At 39.7% G+C, this 22,700-nt stretch overlaps 1 long non-coding RNA gene across 2 annotated transcripts; it reads left to right on the top strand.

Moving 5' to 3' along the window:
* Positions 1–4,192: 4,192 nt before the first annotated feature.
* Positions 4,193–6,746, top strand: LOC115789401 (uncharacterized). Of its 2 annotated transcripts, none has more exons than XR_004020697.1 (3): positions 4,193–4,280; positions 4,823–4,932; positions 6,301–6,746. It is a non-coding gene; the product is annotated as an uncharacterized LOC115789401 (long non-coding RNA). The 2 variants fall into 2 exon arrangements; XR_004020698.1 differs by having other exon boundaries at positions 4,208–4,280; positions 4,710–4,932.
* Positions 6,747–22,700: the final 15,954 nt, after the last annotated feature.

Below are 22,700 nucleotides of genomic sequence, written 5' to 3'. Positions count from 1 at the left end.
GGGGTAAAATCAAAAGTATATCCAAGTTAGGAAGTGGCGCTGTTATGACGCTGAGTGCTTTCCAAGTAAAAAAAAATCTGAAGCTTACTGCAACGAAATAATGTTTTATTCTGTTAGATAACGTATTTCAGATTGTAAAATCCGTTCCATAGCCGTCGCGTTTCACTCCGAGCAGAACGGCGCGCTCTGCGCCCTCAGTGGTAATAATGCAGCTCCTCTGTGAGTTACTGACACTGAAGAGTCCGCGAGAGCATCTTCACTCCGTGTAAGCGACGCAGTGTGGAGTTGCGACTGCGCTGCAGGTATCAGACTGAATAACATCGCGGTGTGTGTGTGTGTGTGTGTGTGTGTGTGTGTGTGTGTGTGTGTGTGTGTGTGTGTGTGTGTGTGTGTGTGTGTGTGCGCGCGCGCGCAAAAGGGCTTCCTTATAAATGTTTGGTAAAAATTGCTTGTAGGAAGCTGAATTCGATTATTAATGCACACTAAGGGGAAAGATAAATAAAATAGTTCAAATATAACTGAGCCATAGATCAAAACTGAAAATAAGTCATAGGCTAGATTTTCTTTTAATTTGATATTATTTTTCATAAGAACTGAAAAATTATCAATTCACCTAACCCCATTCCACGAATGGGGTTAGGTGAATTGGTTAGCTTTTCTCCCAAGCTGTTTTAGAGTTTGGTTATTCTGTTAAAGGACAGCCATTAGCAATCAGTAACCATCAATATAGGAGAAGCAGAGTAGGAACAGCGACTTATGACTCCAGTGCAGATCACAGGTAGGTTTGAAGTGTTTCCAGCCATCCGCAAACAGGCAGCTTTCCACACTTTAAGCCTACCACTAGATGGCTTTGTTGGCTGTCATTTGGAACACTCGCGCGTCAAACTGGATGTGATCAGGGGACGATTTGTGTGTTCAGAAAAATGTATTTAAGACATTTACACACTCAGGTAAATCAACTCAAGGCAACTGATACAGAATGATATATGCACTATCTAGTGCAAGATCTTCTTCTTTAGGCAGGTCATTTTTAAGGATCATCTGCCTCCATCTCACCCTTACATCCTCTCTGTCACACCAACCTTCTGCATGTCCTTCTTCACTACAGCCATGAATCTTCTCTGTGGTCTTCCTCTTTTCTTCCTGTCTGGCAGATCTGTATTCAACATCTATTGCCCACTGTATCCCGTAGCTCTCCTCAGCACATGTCCAAACCATCTCAACCTTGTCTCTTACTTTGTCTCCTTAATGCTCCTGTCATTCTCTTGTCACTCTCAACTGAAATCTCAATATATTGTAAGGTAAGGATCTGTGTGTGTGTGTGTGTGTGGGGGGGGGGGGGGGGGGGGGGCATACCCATATCAACAGTAATCCTGCTAAGTCTGGCATCTGTAAAATGTTGCATCACAAATGATCACAGGATCAGCAGCACCCCTCAAAATGCTTTAGACAACAAATCACATTTAACCATCCATTCATACACTGCATTATTCTATACACTTAAAACACTGCTGCTTATCTACAGTATATTTACAGTCACCAGTCCCTAGTTAACTCATCATCTATGTCTTTGGAAATCAAAACAGGTTTCTTAAGAATTAAATGTTGTTTAAAGCATACTACAGTTATAATATGAGCTGCATGCCTTCATAAAACAGTAAACGGAGAGTTTACCTATTACTGAATATTTGTCTTTATTCCAGTCATCATGTTGAATTGCTCCTATGAGAAATCTACTGTTATTGTGAACATCATTTCAGCACTCCTCTTCCTTTTCATCAACCTGTTGCATGATTCTGTCAGAGGGGCATGTTGTTGCCCTGCCTTTAGAGAACCAAATTATTTGCTACAACAGTTTCTGGTTTTCGTCCAAGCCAGTAATTTTCCACCAGACTCTGATTGTTCGAATGCTTGATCAGTTAATCAATTAAAGACAGTTGTACTCTTGGGCCCATAATATACTGTTCTCTTTGCTGTCATTGTTCTAATTAGTTTAAAAACTATTTTCTGAATGACACCATCAAATTGTATCCTTTCCCTTTTCGTAACAGTATGAAACTGCAGTGTTCTGGTTTCACTCACTGTAGGGCAGTGCTTCTCAATTATTTTCTGTTACGCCCCCCCCCCTAGCAAGAAGAAAACTATTCGCGCCCCCCACTCCCCACTGTGACTATCCATCTCTGCATAACATTTTATCCTTATTAACATTAAAGAAAAAAAGAAAGACATATGGTCAAACTTACAAAGAATAACTTTATTAAATCGTGTTTTAAGTCTGCAACAGAAAAGATTTTAAGTTCCAACTGTAGTGACAGTGAAGCCAAGCGCTAAATACGCTTCGTCGTATTTCCTCGTCTTAGCTTTCGGGTGACTTTCTTTTGTCTCATTATCTTTGTCTCTCTCCGCTTTTCTTTTCATCCCTGTTAAAAACTTTTTCATGTTGGGGGTTGTTATGTTGAATAACGGAGGCTATAGGCAGAACGCAGTCGGAGCTTTCTGTTGACTCAACACTGCTAACCAAGGCAAACCTGTTGTCTTGTAAGTCGTAAAATGTTGCACTGTCGCAAACGTGACAGAAGTAACAATGACAGCGCCACTGCCGCCTACTGTAGTGGATGCGCAATTACACTTTATACTAGTACGGCCCCCCCCAAAAAAAAGCCTGTTCCCCAGGGTCACACGCGCCCCCCCAGGTATCGCACCGCGCCCCCCAAAAGGGGCCGCGCCCCACTATTTGAGAACCACTGCTGTAGGGGAACCAGAGAGTTGTTCTTGAAAACGCACCATTTTTTTTGTCCCTCATCTTCTTTTCTGCCCTTCTTTCTTGACCTTTTTCTCTCGTAGATGAGGTTATGTATGACTTTATAACTCCAAAAATGACAAGGACTGAATCCTTACAGAAACAGAACAAACTAAATTTTGAGGAATGTGACTGTGTGTGTTGTGAAGTGTATGAGGGGGAGTGCTGTGTGTTTAGATTTATGAGAATGTCATTCCAAAAACATCTCTGCTTGTGCCCCAGGCTCAGTGGGTACTGGAGCAATACAAAAAAACATTTTTGGAAAGCGGCACCACCAAACAGGTCAGCAAATATGTTGATGTCTGTGGATAATAATTTGATTTTTCCTCAGTTTTAATGCACAACACTGAGTCACCTTGATCCTAAGAAGGTAGCCTTTAAGAGGTCTTTAAGAGGTAGTCAGTGGTTCATTAACCTCAGCGTTATCAAGACAATGAGATGTGGCAGCCCAGCAAGTGAGAAAATTGATCTATGATTTGGGTCCCAGAATGACTAATTGAACTGTAGTGCTGGTTGCATGCAAATAAATGTCAGAGTGTTTGATGTGCTGCATGCACATTTGTGTGAATCATTTAATGCCATTTTATGTTTGTTAGTTTTACCCATGTGCTGAATTCTCTAAATAACTTAATGGCTGTAAATTTTGAGTTAAAGCTTGTAAAATCAAGGTCACCAGGGTGGCTCAGGGCATGAGCAGGTGACCATATATGCCGTATGGCAGTGCGGCTGGCGCAGGTTTGATTCCTGACCTGTCACAATTTGTCGCGTGTCTTCCCCTTTTCTTCCCCCACTTTCCTGTCTCTCTCCACTGCTAATGCTGTTGAATAATACTGTAAAATGGGCAAAAAAAAACTTATAAAATCAAAAGAAGCTATGGATCTGATACACCATATGGAGCATGAATATTTTTGGAATGACCAATTTAACCAATAATCCCACACCATTCTTTCTCTACAACCAACCAACCAACCAAAATCCCATCTCTATCCAGTTTTGAAGACAGCGTTTCCGCCAGGTCTTGTGCTATGGAGCCAGAACAGTGCCACTAAAAAACGAAACCAAAAAATGAACTGAAACTGAAAAATTAAACATCCACATTGAAATAAATGAAGTTAAAACAGTTTTTTTACACACACAAAAAAAGTTTCATTGAAAAATAACATACAAACCTTTAAAATCACAGCTTTAAGCAAAAAAAAAAAGGTTACACTATCTTTTTTTCGTTGACTGAGTTTTTTTTTACGCTTGTTTGACTTTTTTTTTCGCTTACGCTTTTTCTTTTCGGTTTCAATCCTCTGTCACTCTTTTGGCGCGGAGGGGAGGGGTTAATAGGCGGGGCCAGAGGGTCCGCAAATCCGCTGTAATTTGCATCTAATTTGCATCTAATTTGCATCCCGCTTCGGCTTGTCAGGACCGCTCCGAGCCTCGGTTAGCTAACGCAATGGCTGCCACGAGTTCGGGCGGAACTATGAAACCACAGGTAAGTCTCTTTCAATGGCCCATATTCTTGTCGTGTAAAACTCGACTGATTTTAACAAGTTTCCTTTCATCTAGCTTAGTTGCGTCCTAGTCTTACAGAGGCCTGTAAGACCGCGAGCGATTGTTGGCTAATGTGCTTGAGCTAGCTAACTCTCTTGTGTTGCCCCCAACCCTCAAAACGTAGAGGTCAGTGTGATTGCTGCTGCCCAAGGTCTGATTAATGTGCTACAGCAAAATATTCAGCAATCAAACACCCCTCCAGTACTGCAAAGTTCAGTGCCCACTAATGAACAGAGAGATGGGCGAGCACAAGCACCAAAGCCAGCAGTTATAGAGGAGATGTCAAGGTTTCGTATCTAGTTCTTTTCATAGGAAAGTGTGCTATGGGCGGGGGGCAGTTTATACATTAATGTTTACTTCTCACATGCAGGTCATTTCCAGGCTTGTATGTCAAAAGAAAAGGAAAAAAACGCTTTTCCCCCTTACAACCTGCTCCAGGGAAGGCTAAGACCTGTAAGCCATTCATTGTGTACGTATATTTAGTGAACAGGGGCAGTACCAGCACTCCCTCTGCTACTGAAGAGTTGGAGTTGACCCAAGCAGGTTTGGGAAAGCGATCCCTCACCTTGGCAGATGATATGAATCATACAATGGTAAGAAAGTAATAATTTATGGAACAATTATCTAACAAATGCATGAAATTATGATAATTCATATTACAATACAGTGAGTATACTACTTTGTATTTGTTTTAATACTGTTTAACTTTTCCTCTCCCATACACTTAATTATTTTAGGTAAATGACATTATCATTGAGGAATATCCAAAAATGGAAGGGGTGGATGGGTGGTTGTTGTACAAGTCCACAGGTCTATATCATAGCATTTACATACCTTCATAACTTCCTGCAAGACCTTGAAATCCCAGGTTTCACACTCAACTTGTCATTGATCTGAGTACTAGCCACAAAATTTGGGGGCCATAAAAATGGTCTTAACACTTGATTTTACTTATTTTAATTGAAAATAAATTTACAGGAATGGCATCAAAACAAAGGTTTTTAGTATTTTTAATAGTCCATAGTCTTGCTTTTTGGTCAAATGTGTTAAGATTTTGACCTAGAACATTTCATTGTGGACTTTTTCAGTTATTTCTATGTTGAGGCTTTCAGTGTGACTGTTGTCTTTCTTAAATTTTATTTATCTGCTAATATTATTTTTTTTAGCCAACTGAGAAGAAAGAGTATTGTGTTAAACATTAATTAATGAACAGAATTTAAAGCTTGTCCAGACTTCAAACACTGTAAAAGGGGTTTAAACGGAATGTGCTGTTTATTGTAGGAACGGTAAAGGGTATCAAAAATACCAGTGTTGCATTGGAAAAAGAAATCTCAAATCAGTTTTTGGTGATTATCTTTTTTTTATCAGCTAGTTGTCTTAGTATCAATATTAACAAATAAATAATTCCATGAAATAAAGTACCAGTCAAACTTTGACTCATTTATCTGGGCATTTTTTGTTATTTTAATATAACAGTAGAAAAGGAGCCTGGGGGAGAAAACTGATAACACATGCTCCCTGCTTAGTTTTATTATGGTTTTTGGAGATTACAATCAATTCCTCATTATCCTAAAAAAGTCAATAGTTATTCCTTCAATCCACTTACCTTTGGACTTCTTCATCAAGGACAGCTGTTTCTGTCTCTGTATCAAAGTCTCCCTCACCTAATTAAAAATGCTGGCTAGTGTTAATCCTGCAACCACACATTATGGGGCGCAGTGGCCAAATGGCAATGAGGACTTGCTGCTTAGGCGAGATGTTCACCAACAAGCAGCCTGCTGTTCAGCTGTGGCAGTCAGGTGTGACAGACTCGGAACTTAGAGAAGTACAGCCCTCCTTAAACAAGAGACCCAAAGGTCTGTGGGCATAACAGTTACACAGAATTGGTTTAGTGGGTTTGGGTATGGAGGGCAGAGTTGGACTTCAACATAATGGTATATGCCCTGTTTTTCATGGTCCAGATCAGCAGGAAGCTGAAGAGGTATGTGGGCCTATGCCACAAGAGCTACAAGCTGAAGATCAAGGAGGACACTGGAGTCAAAATCAGCCCTCAAGAATGTCTGTCCCAACAGTCATGCAGTGGTTAACTGGACAAAGGCACAAACCCCTTCTTCCATCAGAGAGGGCAGATTTTAAAATAAATGTCAGATTTGACCACCTGTGTAAGGAAAAAAAATCCTGGTCACCACATTTGCTACCCTCTTGTTAGTGCTTGCACAAATACAGTAACTTTCCCTGTGGCACATATGAATACATACACTGAGTTCAGAGATGTGATAACAACAGCAATCAGAATGGGTGGAGCTTTCGGTCGACTCTAAAGCCTCTGGTGGTTCATTTGTACTCATGTTGCACCTGTTACAGGCAGCCAGTCATTAGATGATACAAACTTTTCTAAAGAATGTTGAGATGTAATAGTGTTATATGTATAACACTATTGTTTAATAAATTTAAAAAGCAAATTCAAAAATGGTGATGCACATTTGATTTTTATTTCCAAAGAGAAAATGCTGATTTTTCTTTCCACAGACATTTTAATCAGTACATGTATTATAACTAAATCCATACTTTCCCAACGTGATCATAAAGGGGACTAAACATTTGTTTCAAGCATGGATAGGAATTTTGCTAATTTCTACCTCTTGCCAACAGCCACATACAGGACTAAGTTTCATTAAATGTAAAAGGATTACTGTTCAATAACAGAATTGATCCCTGCTTTAAATGGTATCAGCAAATATTTTCACCCTCAGAGACATGGCATTTCTTGAATTTCTGTTGAACTGTAGAATTTCTTGCTAATAACATTAACAGCAGCAGGCTCTTCTCCCAAACTGTCAGGGTCCAAGATGCCATGATTTTGCAAATCCTGTATTAGGCACATGCACATTTTGGTGTAAAACATTTCAGTCACATTATTATACATTGATGAAGCAGTGCACAGCTGATAATCAGTTTCATGGTATATAATTTATAGATGCACAACGCTGAATGTGCAGTGGTGTATATACAAATACTTGTTCATCTATGTTTGAATCTTTGATTCCAGAGCCTGAGAACAAAGCTTGGTACATTTTAGATTTTTATTTACCTCTAGATTCTCTGCTGCTGGCACAGGATTCTGGAAAAGTCCATTGGACCAAAGTTGATTAGGAGTTAGGTTTTGTTCAGTACGCAGGGGATGATTAAATCCAAAGGCTGATGTTGCAGAGCTTCCTGGTGCCTTCTGAGCAGTCTCTGCATCAACTGTCTCCCAGGCAAAGGAGCCTAAAAGCAACAAAATACTGCATGTTAATGATGTGAAGATATACATCTGTGCTCTTGTTTGACATAATAGATGAATATGATGTTATGGAGATCTCTGACACTTTCTGCATTCAGCTCTTCAAGTTTCTCACACCTCATCTTCTCCTTTTGGTGGTTTAATTTTAATTCTTTTATTCAAAATATGCTGTTAAAATAAGCATGACACATTTTAACATCAAGGAATACAGCTGAGCGAATGATGAATTTCCAACTATATTAAGTGAGACATTAATGTTGACTAAAACTATCCAGTTATGATGCTTAACTTTAATTTCAGGAGTTTGCTTATCACAGGAGCACTTCCGCCCTTCGTTGGTCTGTGTAGTAGACTGGTGGGAAAATAAACAACATTTTGAAGTTTAAGCTTATGTACATTGAGTCATTCATCAACCAAACTTAAATTTATGTTTCTCATGTTAAATATTGAAATGTGATTAAAATGCGATTAATTTCGATTAATTAATTACAAAGCTTCTAATTAATTCCATTAATTTTTTTAATCGAGTCCCACCCCTAATTTATACTATTAAATATTTTTTTATTTAACCTTTATTTAATCAGGAAAGTCCCACTGAGATTAAGAACCTCTTTTTCAAGGGAGTCCTGGCCAAGATAGGCAGCAACAAATACAAATACAAATACAAAACACCTTTACAAAATTACATAGTTAAAACATGAGTGAAGACACAAAATGGTTAAATTTTACAAAAAAAAATTAAGAAAAACAACGCATGTTACTCAGGTGGCCTCAAGAACTCGTGCTCACTGAGATTAACTCAGTCAGTTTTTAGTCTTTCTGCAACATGTTCCAGGCGGAGGAATCAGAATGAACAAAAACCTTTTTACTTAGTTCAATACAGGCAAATGGAACAGAAAGCAGAAACTGCTTTTGATAACAGAATGAGTGAGGAACATTACTTTTCAGTGTCATGGTCCTGGGCCTTGGGCCCAGCACTTTATTATGTTTTGATATTCTTTTATATGTGCTATGTTGTTTTAGGCTCTTGGTTTTGATGCCCCATGTGTCAGTGTTTGCGTTCTTATTGTTGATCCTGTTCATGTTCCCTAGCCCTGGTCCTTGTGTTTAGTTGCTTCCTGTGTTTCCCATTAGCCCATTTCCTGGTGTGTATATATTGTCTGTGTTCTCGTTGGTTCTTTGTCAGGTCGTCGCATGTTTAACATTGTCTATGGTTCCCTGTCTGCTGTATGCTTATCAGTCTGTCTAGTTTAGTAAGTCTGTCTAGTTTTTGCTGCTGGCCCCTCCAGCTCTGTATTCCCCAGCACAACCAGCAAATGAAAGCTGTAGTAAAGTTAAACCTGTTTCTGAGTCCTGCATCATGGGTCCATCACCTGCCTGCTACACAGTGCTCCTTGGCATTCAGTGCAATTAAAGCACAAATGTAAGCAGGTAATAATCCAAATATTGCTTTATAGATGAAAATATACCAGTGGCAGATCCGGCGAGCGGCCAAAGCAGGCATCCCACCCGAGAGTATAAATCACAGTGGTGTGTTGACACTTTGCACTTAGTAATGAACGTCAAGGAAGCATGGTAAACAGTGTCAACCATCCAAAAGACACTGAGCAGAAGCATTCATATACAACAAATCTCTATAATCCAATATAGACAAAAAAGGTGCAGCAACAAGCCTCTTTGTTGCACTGAAAGAAAAAAACATTTTTTTCCGAAAATAAAAGCTCAACTTAAGCTTCAACTTCTTCATGAGGTTTTCCATGTGTGGCTTGAGGGTGAGGGAGTGATTAATCAGGACACCCAGGTATTTATAGGTGTACACCAACTCTATTTCATTTCCTTCTAGAGTAACACTGTGGGGTTTAATATACGTGTCTTAGCACAGTCTTAAATATAGGCTATCAGGCTTTCAGTGTATTGCATGTTTCTTGTGCACAGTACTCTAAAATCTACTATTTTATACTTTCCAATGTGTTGCTGGTTGAAGTCAAGCCTGTTAACCTTAAGTTCGCAGTTAATGGAAGAACTCTCTTCCAGTCATCAAAAACCCATCTATGCTTTCTCGGTGCATGTCTTTGTCTGCCTGATGGAAGTTTCTTATAGCTTTGCTATCATTTCTGCATACAGCTCTTTTTAATATTCTCTTGTTTTACAATGCCATACTTTGAAAAAATAAAAACGTATTTCTCATAGCTGAACTACATTTTTTTTTTATGACCTTTCACTGCCAGATGCTGCAACAAAGGCTTGTTTTTTAAATCAGTTTGAAAGGCTTCTCTTATAAGTAAACTGTTAAGCTCCTGGGGACCTGGCACAAGCACAGAGCACAGGGGTAATTAAAAGGGGGTTTTATTGTGAAAACAGTTATTAAGGTTCAGATTCTTTATGTGGCTGGCAAACAATCCATGAGTGTTTCTCTCTCCTTCCCCACGATTCTCCGGAGTGAACCCCAGTCCCACATTTTCTGTCTGCTGCTGGCTGAACAGAGGAGTGAAAGGATGAGTGAGCATAAACACAAAAATCCTTGCACTTTCATTGTTAGTGTTGATTTGGGAGAAACTCCAGTCTCTTACAGTCAGGACCAAATCAGCTCACCAGCAAACAGGTGCGTAATCAGGTGTGGGAACCCAGGTGCTTGATTAAAGGGGCAGAGACCTTTCATACACTCCACCTCTGATTCACAAAGCAGAACCTCACACACACACACACTCACACTGACATGGGAGAAAAGAGAGAGCAAAAGCATATATATATTTTGTTTGAAGGAAAACAGAGAGCAGTAACCTGGGAATTTTTGTTAACAGTTAAAAAAAAAAAAAACACCAATTACCAGCTACAGCGAGCCACAAACCATTGAGGGTTGCATGTGTAAAATTTGCAAAACCCCAGCACAGTTAACACTGCATGGGTGTCAGAAGCCTACACTTGCACTTGTGTCTCAGCACAAATCTAAAGGTGTGCACAAGGAAGTGCATACAGAAGCAAAACACCATAATGAGCCATTAGGAGATGCAGATAAAGGCACCACATGCTAATTACTTAAATCCAAGAGACAGATCAGCTGAACTTTTTAGGGAGGGATCTGGATACAGCTGGTTTGGTGTGAAAGACTATAGCACCAGTCCAATCAGTAACAATGCAAAAATAAATCCACACTGCATACACAACCTAGTATTCAGAATAGAATAGAATAGAATGACTTTATTGTCATTATACAGGATGTACAATGAGATTGGAGGGCCACTCCTGTTCAGTGCCATGTAACAGAAAATCAAACTCTAAAATGAAAATAAAAATATTATAAAAATATTATAATCTAGTATAATCAATATGATCAAGAGATATACAGAAAATAAACAATGTGTAAAATATACAAAAAATAGAATGTATAAAAATATATACATACATTGGTGCATCTGTACATTGTAAGAAAGTAAATGCGTGTATACATATAATAATGAAGATGATGAATATTGCACTTGGTGAATGAATATTGCACTAGTGAATGAATACTGGATATTACACAATATAGGAGTGATAGATATTGTTCAGTATGAATAATATAATACTGCACAGAGATGTGGGTGTTGCACAGTTACGATGGGTGAGTGTGTGAGTTCAGGGTGGTGATTGCTGTTTGGATAAATCTGGGTGCTGCACCCAAAAACAAAGAAAAGAGAAAAAAAAGAAAAGGAAAAAAGAGCAGATATGAAAAAAGATTTATCCAAACAGCTTCCGTCTTTTGACTGCATATCAATCTGTTCTGTTCTCTGGACACGGCATCAGCAAACATGTTTTCAGATGGATGTAAGTTGCATGAAGTGCTGGTTATGCACAACCTGTAATGTACCTGAGAACAGAGGTATGAAGCATAGAGGCTTTAGAGAGGTAACTTCAGGTTTAACCCTTCAGTGTTACGAAGGTGGTTCACGTCATACCAAAGTACATTGCCAGGGTAACTTACAATGAGAGACCTAAACTGCTAATAATAAGAGCAGGTTATTTTTTTTTTTTTTTAATTTGTTCTTTACTAGCTTTCATTCTGTTCAACACTTTTTCATTCTGTACATAATTTACAGTACATTTCCGATCATGGCCACTGCTGCTTTGGCTATAGATGCCCTGTGCATTTAACCTTTTGCCATTTTTATAACATTATAGTTTTACTGGCTTTATAAATTAGATTAGATTATTAGATAAAAGTAAAGGCATACAGGACAGAAACTGATAACTTGAAAAACTGAAAAAGACTGGGAGATTCCTCACAGCCTAAATACACAACATGGAGAGAAGAGTAATAAGGCACAAGCCAAGTTAGTCAGAAACTATTATGGGTTTGAAGTAAGCAAAGAGCGGATGCAAAAGAACAAAAGGAAATAACCTTCAAACCAAACCAGAAATGGTACAGACTTTCTGTGGATAAGTTCATCTTTGATCCAGGAATTATTAGTTTGGACACTAAATCCAAATACTAAATCATGTGCTTGTTTAAGCACTCTTCTTCACCTTCTAAATACTTTTTTAAAAATTAGAAATGTCTTTACTTTTTGCTCTTTTTTTCGCTTGTATGTTGCTTGTTCCATTTAAAAGCATGAGAACACAGTAATTTTATGCAATTTTATGCAGCATTGCAGTATCTTTAAATAAATAGAGGATTGGCATATCCCTCAATTTTCTCAGACTTCATCATTCAAATAAAAAAATATTTGCTTGCATCTCCTGCCACCTCCCCTGTTCTTCTTGTCATGCAAATCAGACTTTTGAATTCCAATTTATTCCCCCTCTGTCTTCATCTGTCATTTCAACCTCCAGGGCTGAAAACATGAAGATATCACAGAAGTGCTAAAAACTGCAGCTGCCACTTCATGAAATGCAGACGTTCTGGCTGGCCTCAAAACAAGTCAGTACGCATTGAATCCAACAGTAAAATGCCCAAATTTTTAAAGCACACATAAACATGTTTGTGGGCTTCTTAAAAACAAAAAGAAGTTTGGTCTCTATAGCAAATTTCCCAGTACATGAAAACTTCATGGGTGGTCAATATTTTAAAGGAGGCACTCATTGAAACATGAAGTTTAATGCATAAGAAAGGACATGGTGACTTTAAGTGACAGATGGAGTACTGTAGTTTCATCTTGTTCAGTTTGGTTGTACTCAAAGAAACTTTCAAGAGTCAGTTGATTTTTTTTTTTTAAGTGCATCCTTTATTTAAGCTTGTTATTTTGTTATTTTGCTGTACATGCACACACACACACACACACAACACACACACACACACACACACACACACACACACACACACACACACACACACACACACACACACACTACCTATGATTTATAAAATAAGTGCTCTTTCTTTTCCTGGAAAAACAATTTCTGATTAAAATGCCTGAACAGTGACCTGACATCCTTATTCCACAGACCATCAGGACTGGCTCCCACCTCTCAGCACCAGCTCACCACAGGGCTGTGTGCTCAGCCTTCTTCTCTACTCACTGTACACCTATGACTGTTTACAAGTATTCCCCAATAACAACATCATTAAATTTGCTGACACCAATGTTGTGGGACTCATCTCAGGTGGAACTAGTTCACCTATGAGTAGGAGGTGCAAAAACTGTCAGAGTGATGCTCAGTAAACAACCTGATACTGAAGAGAGCGGCGAGCCTCCATGTGTCTGATAGTCTCTCCTTGTCCAGTCACACCTCAGCTATCATCGACAAGGTCCAGCAGTGCCTGCATTTTCTGAGGATACTCTAGAAGAATCATCTGAGTGGAAAGGCTGCTGGCGTCCTTCTACAGAGCCGCCATTGAGAGCATAATGACTTACTGTATTACAGTGTGGTACACAAGGTGCTCAGCAGCAGACAAAAACACCCTCCAGAGAATCACAAAGACTGCAGAAATAATCTTCCTCCCTCCTTCATAGACATTGTGAAAAGCCCGAAACATCTGCTCTCACCGAGTTCACCATCCGTTTGAACTGCTGCCGCCTGGTAGACACCACAGATCCACAAAATCCAGAGCTACCAGATTCAACAACAGCTTTTCTTTTTCTTTTTTCTCCAAATGCAGTAATCTCTCTTAACAAAGATATCTCCATAATGTTTTATACTATGCACCTTATGTATATTATGTGTTTTACATGAGAACTGTTTTTATGCTTGTATGTGTATAATTTATTGATTTATTTAAAGTACTACACTGGGAATAGAACTCTGATTTCAATGTATTGCCAAGTACAATGGCAGGGAAGGTTTTCTGATACTTTTCCTGCTCTTGTTCCTCTTTTTCCATCCTTTCCAGTCTCGTCTTCTCGCCCTCTTTGTTTGGGTAAAAAACTAATCTAAAGCATGAGAATGCACTAATCATTATTTCTGACCTCTACATATCAGAACATCTTACTTTTTTGTGTCGATGTATTGTGTATAAAAGTACCGATTAGGACCCTATTTCAGACACTGTTTTCAAAGACAAGCCAAAAGAAAAAAAAAGTTTTACCCTAGAACTTGTTCACATCCCTTTAAAAAATGCATCAGTACAAGAGCTGCTGTAATCATTACTTTAGAGAATGAAAACAGTGTATCTTAACAAACTCAAAGAAGACCAAACTTAATTTTCTTCCAATTCTGGCGAAATCAATTCCCGGTCCACTGTAGTCCTTCATACAGCTTTCTCTACTCAGATTCCAGTGTGTTACTTATTTATATACTTTTTGGTCTTATTGTGCCCTGAGCTTATTATTGCAGTGAGGAATGAAACAAAACGAAACATCTACAAAAGAAAAACATCGTCTTTATTTCAACGCTTTATTTTCAGCTAAACCAGCAATGGCAGTGTCAGCCGGTCTGCCAATCAGTGCACCAAACTGAAAGCATTAGCAGCTACTGGATAAGCTACGTGACATTTTGTGCACATATTCACGGTCCCTGAGTCCTACTGATTATTCATCTAATTCTTCTGGAATCACCAGGTCAAGATTTTTATTGAATTTATTTTTTATATTAATTTACACTAGTGAAATAGCTGAACACCTACAAGCTGTGTGGGCACATTTTGTACAGACATGATGGTTTCTGTACAGTGCCATTTGTGATTTATTATGTATTCTCAATGCCTAACACTAGCTCCAGGCTGCCTTCCTCTTTCTGTCATGGTCTGCCTTCTTGTTGTCAGTGACTTCTGTTCGGGGACTGTGCTTATCCTCTCATTTCCCCTACAAAACAAACGTGTCAAGCAAGAAGCACAAATAAATTCATGGTGATCTCTGACCCAAAGCCCTGCAGCATGAAGTCATATCCAGCTCTCAGGCTGTGCATGTAAGCTTAGATAAAGTACCTTCCTGCTAGATTAGCTGTTAAAGCCCTTGTTATATCTGATGTGGGGTGCCAGAGTTCCCACACAAAATAAAAGAGATGTGGGTGAGTCACCGCAGTGTGTTTTTGTGTGTGTGGTCAATAAGAGAGAAGGTGATCTACTATTATAATAATGGGAGAATAAGTTGATAGTATGTGTATGTCAGAGTGCATGTCGCCTTATCTGTCATTTTAGTGCATTCACATTTTAATGCTTGCTGTATTTTTGTTTGGTTTTTTAGCGGAGTAGCTCTGAGAGTATGTTTGACTCCACATCATTAGAAAAGCAAGGGACCCCAGCTATAACCTTTGGTTAGTAAATACTGCATTAGAACCTATTATGAGAGTTTTCTCATTCTAACTTAATTTGAATATTGGCTTTTTTTTATTTTTTGCTGGGTTTTTTTGTACACTATAAATTTTGATTATTACAGAAACAAAGTAAAATGTTTTCCAGAATAAACCATAACTTCACCTTCATGATGATAAAATTCAAACACTCCTCACTCAGTATGTTTCAGAAGCTCTACATTCCCCTATGGCACATCCTCTTTTATAAATATGTTTCCTTGGCACCTAAGATTTCTAGCAGAAACCAGAAAATGTGGCTGACATTACATACTGCTTAAACAGACCTTTTTATCAGCGAAGAGAAAACAAGCTTGAGTACAGGCCTTAGGGCTTTCTGGTATGGAACAATGAATTCTATGGAGGAAGTCATATTATAGAAATGTATCATCTATATTAACTCTCACCTAAAATAGAGCTACTCACGCTTCTTTAAACGCTCTGTATAATTTTGTACGTACAAGTAATTTGTGGCCTTAAAAATGTTTTGTTTGCTGAGTAAAGGCCATAAGCATGGCTTAGTATTATTTAGCCAAAGGTACCAGTTGCTACAACAGTACAATCTCTTATTTCACTATGAGTCTGTATAATTAAGTCCATGGAGCCCCAGCGATCAGTCTGACAGAGAATATCATTATTTGGAAACTACTTAGAGGATGTGGGAAATAAAGCCTTGGACATTCCTCTTTTAAAAGTGTCTGAATTTGTCCACATCCAATAAGAATCAGAAAGTAGGATTATGCTAAAGTCTTACTAAATTGATGCTGATGCCTCATATTTTGGAACGGCACCGTGTGACCTGTGACCAGTTCAGGTTTATTTAGCAAAATAATTATTTGAATTTACATCACAGCTGGTTGTCACATAACTCACTTGTGTCAGATAAGTAATTTCTCAGACATTCAAGTTAACTCATTTTTTTTCTGATGATAAAAAATTAACAATGGTGAAAATTTGCCTGTACTGATTATGGAATTTTCTTTAACTCCTAATGTTGTATCAGAAATGTTAAAAATGTTGGCCCCAAGGCAGCTCTGCTATCACTTCATTTATTTCAAGTCTGAAAACTGTCTTTATTGCATTTCCACCGGCAACGAAAGATCTTCAGTGCCTTTGTGTCTTGGAAAATGAATACAGTTCAGCAGACTCATATGAAGAGTCAGGGTGTCAGATTTTGTGATGCTGTCTGCATCACTCTACTTCGGTGTCTTGAAGATGCAATTGCCAGTACCTCAAGGTGAAGCAGTGTTTCAGCAGGGGACCTGCTATGGATTTGCTGAGGTTTTTCAAGCTAGCGTTTCTTTGGTAGAGTTGCACACTTGTCAGTATCACTAGAGATCATACAATGACCAAATTGAACCACGTGTGTTAACATTTTATTTCTTTTCCTTTCTAAATGTCATATAGTTTATCTTATTCTGCTTCTGCAGCTATTATGAAGTTTAAGCTGAACTGCCAAAGAGTGATTTATTCCTTAGAGATCCATTTATGCATGTCAGAGTTAAACCAGAATGGTAAATGAACTAGTTCTTATACAGCGCTTTTCTACTCTGAGCACTCAAAGCACTTATACAAATCCATTCTGTCACAGCAAGGCTGCAGACACAGCATCCTGAGGCATTTATGATCATTTCTGGGGACTTTAGGTGCCGTTTACACGGAGACCGTTTTCATTTTGAAACGGTGTCATTTTGATGCGTTTCGCCCTTCTGTTTACACGACAACAGAGTGAAAACGATTTGTTCGGAAACGGGGTCCAGAGTGGAGCATTTCAGAAACGCACCGGCTTGCGTTCTCGTTGTAAACACTTGAAACCCGGGTTGATTTGAAAACGCTCGAGTCGCACATGCGACTATGGCTGCGGACGGCCACGAGTGCTTCTTATGCTTTTCTTGTGTTTTTACCATTTTGTAATTCAGCGTTGTGTGCACCAGCGATCCACCTCATGTCAGTCCACACAAAACCTCTCACATTGGCCGTTTTGTAAGTAATGAACAATTTGCCGCACTACCTACTGTGTCACTCCACGCATGCGCGTCTTGCATAAACAAACTTTGCAAAGAGAAAACCAACGCCAACTTGTGGCCTGGCATGGGAACTACATCGCCTTTCATCGTTCCATCGTTTCACATGTCATCGTGTAAACGCGGATCATTTCTGAAACGCCATCGTGTAAACGAAAGGCTGAAACGCATCAAAACGACACCGTTTCCAGTGAAAATGGCTTCGTGTAAACGGCACCTGATTTGCTGTATGCTAATGTGAGGGAAGCATACAGAGTCACACCCCACCCCCCATTAGAGAAGTCTGACCACAACCTGGTATACCTACAGCCACAGTACACCCCACTGGTTCAAAGGCAGCCTGCAACAATGCGCTCCACCAGGTGGTGGTCCCCTGAAATGGACAATACCCTAAAATACTGCTACAACACCACAGACTAGGAGATGCTGCTGAGCCCACACTGTTACTACGTTTCTACTGTCTGGGTGCCAGTGCTGGTGTTGGTTTCAATGAACCAGTGAAACACTTAAGAATGGGCATGAGTTCCCACTGTGCTTTACATATGATCCTTTTACATATGAGTGTGGGCAAGTCCTCGTCTGGACCCGGAAGCAAAGGTCACAAACGTGGGAGAAGTGCTCCCTTTTATGTGCTGCAAACAAGGTAGTCAAAGCCATCCTCAACAGGAAGAAGGCCACCTTCAGGAGCAGGGACAGGGAGGTGATGAGGGCAGCACAGCACGTGAAACAAAGGGCAGCTACAGGAGAAAGGTGGAGCAGAAGCTGAAGGAGAACAACATGAGGGAGGTCTGGGTAGGTGTGAAAGCTATCATAGGCCACAAAACAAAGACCAGAGCTGTGGGGGGGGGGGGGGGACGTCAGTCGAGAGGGCGAATGAACTGAACAACTTTTTTAACCAGTTCAATCAGCCCACCCCCCCACGCTCCCCCTCCACTGCAGCCATTTCTCCTTCTTGCCTCAAAACACCTTCCTACAGACAACACAGCACCCCTGCCCTCCCCCTCCTCCTCTCCCACTACAGCACAGACTCCTCCCAGCATTACTGCGGACCAGGTCAAGGGTCAGCTGAGGAAGCTTCATCCCAGGAAAGCAGCGGGCCCGGACCATGTGTGCTCCCAACTGCTGAAGACCTGCGCTGCTGAACTGGGTGAACCACTGCAACTGGGAGAGTGCCCCACCCTCTGGAAGACATCCTGCATCATTCCAGTACAGAAGAAGGACCAGCCTAGCAAGCTGAATGACTTCCAACCGGGCTCACTTTACATCTGATGAAGATGTTGGAGCAGCTCTTCCTCAGCCTCCTCAGACCCCAGGTGCAACACACCCAGAACTGTCTGCAGTTTGTTGTACTAGGCAGGGTGTTGGTGTGGAGGATGCCATCCTCTATCTGTATAAGAGAAGTGGCACGGTGAGAATCCTCTTCTTGGATTTTTCAAGTGCCTTCATAAACATCCAGCCCCTTATGCTTCAGGACAAACTGAACAGAATAAGAGTGGACCCCCTGCCTGGTCACCTGGATCTCCAGCTACCTCACCAACAGGCCGCAGTATGTCAGGCTGAAGGACACCATGTCTGACACTGTGATCAGCAACACCGGAGCACCTCAGGGGACGGTGCTGGCCCCTGTTCTCTTCACCCTGTACACTGCAGAATTTTGCTACAACTCAGAGCTGTGTCACACCCAGAAGTTTGCTGATGACGTTTCATGTCCCAATCACCAGCCTTGATAACTGGGGATTGGTCTGCCAGGGCGTTACTCCCTTTATGCTCGCGCTTCTTCTGTAGCATTAGCTAGATGCTGAAGTACCACAGACATCTGCACCACAAACACTGTTTCATCTCTTTGCATGCAATAAGCCAGGTGATGTCTATACCAACAGTATTGTCTCATTTAGGCTCAAATCGGTTTGATATTTGAACGTGTGCAGTAATGTGAAATAAAAACTTCCCTCAAATGCATTTAACCTAAAGTAACCAGCCTGTTTTGAAAATGTAAAGAGAAGAAAGTACTTAGTTAAAATGCTGGAACTAAAAGTAAAATGTTGTTGGAAAAATAAATACTCAAGTAAAGTACAGATACCTGAAAATTATACTTAAGTACAGTAATGAAGTATTTATATACTTCATTACTTCCCACCTCTGGAGTAGATCCAAGGCACATTGGAGAGATTATGCCACTCAGTCTGGGTTTCTCTGCTTAGGCTGCTGCACCGGATGGATGGATGGATGGATGGATGGATGGATGGATGGATGGATGGATGGATGGATGGATGGATGGAAAGGAAGAAAATTGATCTGTAATGTAAGAGCACTTAGTAAAATCTGTGCTGGGCAGTTTGTAGTATTGTGGTCATTATGCAGTAATGGGGGGTGCTGACCTGGTCAGTTGAGGCTGTGGCTTCCATGGCAGCATCAGTTTGGATTTAAGCTGATGATGGTCTTCAGTTTTGCCACCTTTACACTCACTTTATACTGGCTAGAGGCTGGAAAGGAGCCATATAGCTCATGTAGCATCTGCTTGAATAGTGTATAATACAGGAGGCTAAATCCACAAAGACCACTAAACCTCAGAGCAGCAGCAATGCAGGTTCCAGCCTGATCACAGCCTGAAGATAAAGCTCACAGTATAAATTAATAAAGCTCACAGAATAAAGCTCACAGTAAAAAATGAATATGATTCATTTCATTGTGAGTAATTTCCCCCTGCTTTTATTCCCACTTTAGCCCGTGGCTGTAGCCAAAATGTCAGTGGCAGTTTACAAAGCAAAGGTTTTTCCCAAATACATATTATGTTAAATTAATCATTGTCAGTCCTGGTGGCTCCTTCTGAGAGAAAATAGATGGACCTTCTTTCAAAAAAGGCTGAAAAAACTTGTCGCTGTAGTTTTAAAAGAACAGTTACTCAAGCTTAAGTTGTGCCTTATAGAAACGTATATATATCACTGCATACAACATTAACCTTGACTGAGCTGAATGCCTGATACCTGAGTGCCGACAGTACAGTTGCTGAATTAAAGGTTCACTCAAATTTTTCTGGAAATTAAGGACTTGTTCTGTTTCTATAATCCACATGTGAACTATCTTGTAGGTGAAAGCAATTTAATAGTGTGTGGCTCTTAAACATATTTTTTTCACCTATTACATGTCAGTATGGATATATACTGTTTGAAATGGAAAGAAATCATCTCTAATAGTCCCGACCTTGATGACATACTAGGAACTGAAAAACTGAAAGCACCATTTTTATTTATTTTTTTGATAAAAGGTTTTTACCTCACAGAGAATAAAGAATGCAAATGCAGGGTTTTTATTGGCTTAGAAAGGGCCTTTAAAGGGAGGGGAGATGGGAGTATGTATGTAAGCCCTATTGGTTTGCTTGTGGGCGATGAGTCTGGTTCATGTGACAGAGAATTCTATGCATGTTCATGTTACTTATTACTAGTTTATGCACAAAATATTCTTTATAACTGAGTAAATGAACAAAGCTGGTAAGAGAACATTGTTCTAAGACCTCAAGCTGTCTGTTGTTCAGTCCAGTTTTTTGGACCAAAATATCTTAAAAACCATCTGATGGATGTGCATTTCTGTGATACCCTTAAGTTCTGTCTCAGCAAGCAATAGCTCCAGCAAGTAAAACAATTGTAAAACTTCACAAATGTGCCTCTGGAAGAATGGTCACAAGTTCCCATAAACACATTCCTAAACCTTATGGGAAGCCTTACCAGAGGAGTTGAAGCTGTTATAGCTGCAAAAGGTGGGCCGACATCATATTAAATCCTATGAATTGAGAAAGGGATGTCACTGAAGTTGACTGTTCATTGCGTTTTTGCAAATGTCAGCATGCCAACATGTTAAACTAAGATGTCAAACATGGTAAAGATTATAGTAGCTTAATGTCAGCATTTTGGCATAGTCACTGCTCTAAGCACAAAACAGCCAGCACACGTCTGTCTTTTTTTTTTTAATAATAAATGCTGTGACATTTTTTCATAAAGAAAAAAAATGTCAATTGTTGATAATTGTTAGGCAGTACTTTCTCAGCATCTTCTGTCAGTAAGCTTGTGTTTACTGGTACTAGAATTACATCTGTAGATGCATGACAGGGAAATGACAAAAGGTTGATGCTCTCACATTTATCAGCTGTTAAGACATTTCTAATTACTGCTGAGCATATTTACTTGCTATGGAAATGATTTATTTTACAGGCTGAGAGGTTATGCCACACACCATACAGTGATTGCACCCTACGCTACAGATCTATGGCTATTTAAATCAAGCTAGGGACTCAAAGCATCATGTTCTATTAAATTTTACTGTACAAGCCTTTTTAAACATGTAGAACACTCTGCCTCACCTCCTTCAGAGTTTGGAAACTCATAAGTATAACACACAGTGTAACCCAATCAGGTACTGCAGATTGCTACATTTCAAGGCTGTTTAAAATTGTAAAGGTCAATGTGGCTGTCCAACCTTGTACTCCTCCAAATTTAATCTTTAATTGCCCAAATTCAGTAAACATAACCCCTGCACACTAAATGAGGGTTTTAGGAATTTTCAGTAATTTGCTAGGTTAGAAATCTCACAAGACCACACCATCTGTCAGTTTCAGATGATCAAATTACCAGCCACAGCCAGCTGTGTTTTTTGTTACAGAGCTGCTGTAACATCCAATCATCTCAGCATGCAAAGCACACATGGCTGATATAAAATATTAAATTTCACTTTGTCAAGGTAACAAACTTTTGGATTTTTCCATTTCTTTAATTAATATGTCGACACCAACTATACATATTTATGTCTCTAGAATGTTACATTAGCAGGCTCCGCAAGTAACAGTCTTGCCTTCAGGGCCCCACACACACACACACACAATCAGCTCCTCTCTATTTTAGATTTCAGCACCTGAATTCAACTGCAGCTATAAAAGTAAAAACAACCCAGCTGAGCATGTATGAATAGACAAGGCCAGGAGTGAAAGTGAGCCAGAACGGTCCAGAATGACATTCTGGCTCCGTCAGCTAATGAGCAATTTAATCTGATAGGCAGATTAATGCATATTACTTGCAAATGAGTTATTATTTTTTGTGCTGCAGCCTCCACGTCAGTCTCCACTGACAATGTGGAGATACTTGCATAGTAATAAAACATCCTTCTTTCCTTCTCATCCCTGTGGTGCATCCATTGTGTGAGCAGAAATTGACTAAGCTTTAAAAAAAAGAAAAAAAAGGTAATTTCAAGTGCAACTTTTCAAACAACTGGACAAACATGACAGATATCTACATATGTACAAACACATTTTGTGACAAACTGTTTTTGTGTTTCTGTTACAAAATGTGTCTGTCAGCTAAAT

The sequence above is a fragment of the Archocentrus centrarchus genome, chromosome 1 (assembly GCF_007364275.1).
Source record: "Archocentrus centrarchus isolate MPI-CPG fArcCen1 chromosome 1, fArcCen1, whole genome shotgun sequence".
Taxonomy (NCBI): domain Eukaryota; kingdom Metazoa; phylum Chordata; class Actinopteri; order Cichliformes; family Cichlidae; genus Archocentrus; species Archocentrus centrarchus.
This window is presented reverse-complemented; position numbering and strand designations above follow the sequence as displayed.